Here is a 4736-nt window from a genome sequence, read left to right as displayed (position 1 = left end):
TCTTCTTTATTGCTTATAGTCAGCTGAAGAGTTTTTATTTGTAGATTTTATATATATATATATATATATATATATATATAATGAAAGAATAAAAGGTTTATGTATTTTTTAATCTTTCAGGCTTATGTTTCATCTGGAATTGAGTTTTTATAGTTAAGTTATAAAAATTTAATATATGCTTCTGTAATTACATTTATCATATTCCGAAGGGTTATAGCAAAAATACAGCTTCTGTACAAGTAACTGGGGTGACATTTCACTACATCTTCAATATAAAAATTTGGTTTACAATATGGTTTTGTATAGTGAATAAACCAAACATTTACTTACTCCTTTCTTTAAAAACATTTAATGTATTATTCACAGTTACCTCTAGCAAATTTTCTGCATGCATATTTCCTTTTCTGGTTAATTTCATGTGGTTTAGTCATGCTTTTAATGGCCTTTAGAAGGTCCCTTAGAGTTCTTTAGATAACAAACAAGTAACAATCCCTATGAAAACATCAGAGGCTAACATTTCCATTTCTCAGACCTTAACAGCAGGAAGCTTATGAGTGTAACAGCCAGACAGGGTCAGGTTTGCAATATTGTCTTGTCCTTAGCATTTGTATTTTTCAGGAAAAGGCTGCAATTAACTGTGCTCCTGTGAAAATATTGTAGTTTCTTTGCCGTAGCTTGTGCTGTCTGAAGACTGTGAATATGAATAGAGAAAACCAGAATGCACTGAACGCAATTAAACTCAGAAACAACATTATCTTCAATTCAGAGTTCTGTATCATATATAATGGTACAGCAATATATATATAGCATGACTATACAGAGGTTAAATTGTATGTTTGCTTTGCAAGCCAGATAAGTTCACTTTCTTAAACTTAAAAATAAGCCATATATCTTTTCAATAAATCTGCTAACACTACAGAGCAGCTGTTATACAAGGAGAGCTATAACAGGATTGCTAGAACAATCCATGAGCAGAACTGATGTTCTGAAGATCTGGGAAGAATTTGTTTCAGCTTATATTTAGTACATTCTTGATTTTACTAAAATGCAATAAAGTTTTAAAAATGTTATTATTCTGAGCCTAAACCAAGATTAGATTATTTTATCACCTCTTGCTAAGTAATACTGCTTTCAGTAACACTAAATTAATAAACTTCAATTACAAAATACCTTTACCCTTCTTAAATAGCAAGATAAGGACATACAGTTTGTTTAATTTGGACAATATTTCTATAAATTGCATGTCTTCTATGTTTCACGAAATGCATGCTACAAGATATTGACTATATTAGACCTTTATTTAATACACAATTTAGAGCATTGCTTAGAGAAAATAGCATTTATATTTTCTTTCTTAAAATATTTCACTATTGAATATTAACATTTCCTTTTATTCCAGCTCAATTTGTAATCTAATAATGGCTAATTGTTATGTGCTAAACACTAGTTACTCTTTTACGCTTTATTAATAGAGGAGCATATTAAAATAGCATTATCTTAAGCAAATCTACAGGCATTTATTTTTAGAGTAAGTTATTTTTGTTTTCTTTTATTTTTCCATTTTTTTTTTAAGTTTCTTCTTGGGAAAGTAAGGCTTTTGCCATGTACAATACTATTTTGCATGTATTCATTTAAATACTAAAAACTGTAGTACTGCTCGATCCATATCTGACTGCTAGGTTTCAATTGACAGCTGAGGATTTGTGACTGGACCATGAATCAAAACGGCAGGCATTTATACCCCAGTGCCAGTGAGGATACATTGGGAATTACTTGGCAAAGGTAACATTTTAATTATTTCCCCTACACCACATTAAAATTTTACATTGAGCTACAGTATCTGTTTTAGCAGGCCTCCAGAGGAATATGTGACAGAATCTGATCAAAATGTGTGTAATATTTCTCCAGTACACATTTAGGTTATCTTTAATGTAAGTTGAATTTAGGATCTACTCTAATTAAGCACCTGGAATGATGATGCTGTGCTGTCAAATGCAAAGTGTTTACAAATTTAAGAGAATACTGATTTTAGGTTTTAAAAATGAAAATGTCATTTGCAGAATTAAACATCATATTTTGGTGGACTTAGTGGCTAATACAAAGAAAATGGTGCTGTGAGAGGTATAGATGTGGATAAGAGTAAATGTCTGAAATGGTGGTTTTGAGCAATGAATAACAATACTAACAGAGACATTTGTGAGTAATAAGCTCGTGTAGATTTAGGTCACTAACGTACATGAAGGTAAGATATAAACCATCATTTTTCTAAACCAAATACCGAAATAATTAGGAAGTGTTTCCACAAAAGACAGTTTATTTTGTATGCAAAAACAAAAAAGCAAACAAAAATATAAAAAGCAAAAAGAAGCCCACCCACTAAACCTTTCCCATGGGTGAAAAAATACCTTCCTCCTCACCCCTTAACAAACCCCACAACTTTTGGTACATTAATCAATTACTTGTTATTATCCTTTACATCTGTTAGCATATAATGAATTATGGTAACAGTAGGGGTGTGTGTATCTAAATAGACGTGTTAACAAATCAGCATAATTGTGATACATCTGTTTTCCACCTCTTCAATGTGCAGGATTATCTGCAACAATTCATGGGGGTTGTTCATGTAAAGCACGCAGGTTGGGATCTTGTCAAATGTAGATACTAAATCTCAAAATAATTTTAAATACTTCTTAGGCATTTGTGTGCATATGACAGTATAAGCACTAGGCACTTACACTCTGTGTAAGCATGTATGTAAGTGTGAGTGTGTATATGTATATATATAATGCTTTTTAATGCACTATATTAGGCTATGGATTTCTAGAATTTTGAGGATTTTTTGAGTATCAGCTTGGAAGGGTAATTACAGATTTTGACAATTAAGTGCTGTTTACAAATCTGAACTTGAAATGCCTTAAATATTGTTGCTTTTCTTTCTGCAGTTCTTCTGATTTAATGTTTATCTGGAAAAATTGTTGTGTGAAAGCAAAGTGTAGTTATTTCTTCTATTATAGATTATGGCACAAAGACACAATGGAAAATTAGCTAATGGATTCACCTCACCTCCCCGAGGGCTGTGATTCCCATTACAATCCCCATCATGCAATAACTGCCACAGTTTTCAATGGGCTGTCGAGTGAATCCGAACTGAGCTAGTGTAGCTTGGGCTTGGCAGTGGTGGTGATTTATTCCTCCCCTACAAATGGTGTTTTTTTTTTTTTTTTTTTTTTTTTTTTTTTCTACTGGGCATTGACAGGCATTAGAAAATTATCACACAACTGCCTACGTAGGAATATCTTTGAATAGTTTAAATCAGTCATCACTCATGACCTCTTTAAAGCAATCACAGTTTACATCAGCTGAAGCACTATCCTGTGTTTGGTGATTTTATTTTATTTATTTTTTTTTTTCCATTACCTATCACTCACAACCTGGGGCAGTAATTCAGGAAAAGAAAGGAAAATGGGGGAAAATTTCCCAGGTGATGACCAAGGAAACTTTGGTGATGAATGCAGGCACATTCTATTACTTGTTCATCTTTACATGCCAGACTGGTTTGCAGGTAGCTCCTGGAGTGCTACCTGCCAGTTTGGCCCTACCAGTGGACACAAGTTCTGCCAGGTGAGCTTGGGCACAAATTGGTGCTTGCATGGGCACCTCTTGATGTGCCTGGGCCATGCTTATTTGGCCTAGAATTAAGCACAGCCTTGGAGGACAAAGAAACTTCCTGTAGTTCTCCCTAAGCTTTAGGATCTGGGCTTTGGAATACAGAATTCTTGAAATCCCCATGTAAGAACAGAAATGATATCTGAGCAGAACAAGGGGCAGTGATCCTTTCTAACACTAAAACTAGTAAGCACCGCCCAAAAAAAAAAAAAAAAAAAATGGAAAAAAAAAAAGAATTGCAAAAGGAATTGCTGCTCACTGTCAAAGAGAGAGCAGCAATTTGACTGTCCATACAGTCAAATTTTCCCCCACAAAATAGTTTGACAAATGTTTGATTATGTGAATTTGTCAAATCTGCAGTACTTTTTTGATGGTACTCAGTCTGACCTTTTATAGCAGTCTTTTCACATTATTTTAAGTATAATGGTTTTCAGAAATGTCATTGACCTCAAGAAAGTCAAATTTTGGCAGTGAATTAACATTCACTGTTGTGAATTAACATTCCAAATGTTAGTTGTCTTGTCTGTACAGGAATCAGGTAAGGGAAGAGACCAAGCTGAAATTTTTGTCGTGGTACATTGTTGGTGACCAGCATTTTTGAACTTAGGGAAGATGGCAGAAGATGAGAAAACCTCTGTTTTTTTAGTGTTCCTTGTCTCATTAGTAGCTGCCTTTCACATGACAGTAAATATGATACATAGACTTCAAAATAAATTTGCTGTGATTTTCCTTCCCTGTAAAATTACGTTAGTATCTATGTCCCAGACATAAGACATGTCTTATTGATACATAGAAGACTGAAATTTGCCAACAAAGAATATGAGTAATACGAGATTAAAAAAATAAAAAATAAAAAGTCCTTTAAGTCTGTGATGCACCATTTTCTTCAAACGTAGAAGAACTGTAAGGAGTAGTGATAACTAAAAATATATAAATACCTTTCTCACATGAATTAAACATATCAGTATCTTCAAAGGAGATACTTGTATAAAACTTTTTGAGAGCATCCTAAAAAATGGCAAAAACCATTATTTGGTAAGGTATTGTAAAGTCTTTTTAATTTTGTTCCT

The 4736-nt window shown here is 33.2% G+C and overlaps 1 long non-coding RNA gene across 1 annotated transcript; it reads left to right on the top strand.

Annotated features, from left to right (window-relative positions):
• The first annotated feature begins 127 nt into the window (after positions 1 to 127).
• Positions 128 to 4520, top strand: LOC118158678. Its single transcript, XR_004746870.1, has 2 exons — positions 128 to 1782; positions 3563 to 4520. It is a non-coding gene; the product is annotated as an uncharacterized LOC118158678 (long non-coding RNA).
• The last annotated feature ends 216 nt before the right edge of the window (positions 4521 to 4736 follow it).

This window comes from Oxyura jamaicensis (genome assembly GCF_011077185.1).
Source record: "Oxyura jamaicensis isolate SHBP4307 breed ruddy duck chromosome Z unlocalized genomic scaffold, BPBGC_Ojam_1.0 oxyZ_random_OJ64794, whole genome shotgun sequence".
NCBI lineage: Eukaryota > Metazoa > Chordata > Aves > Anseriformes > Anatidae > Oxyura > Oxyura jamaicensis.
The sequence above is the reverse complement of the archived record's forward strand: the minus strand, read 5'-3'. Positions and strand labels throughout refer to the sequence as shown.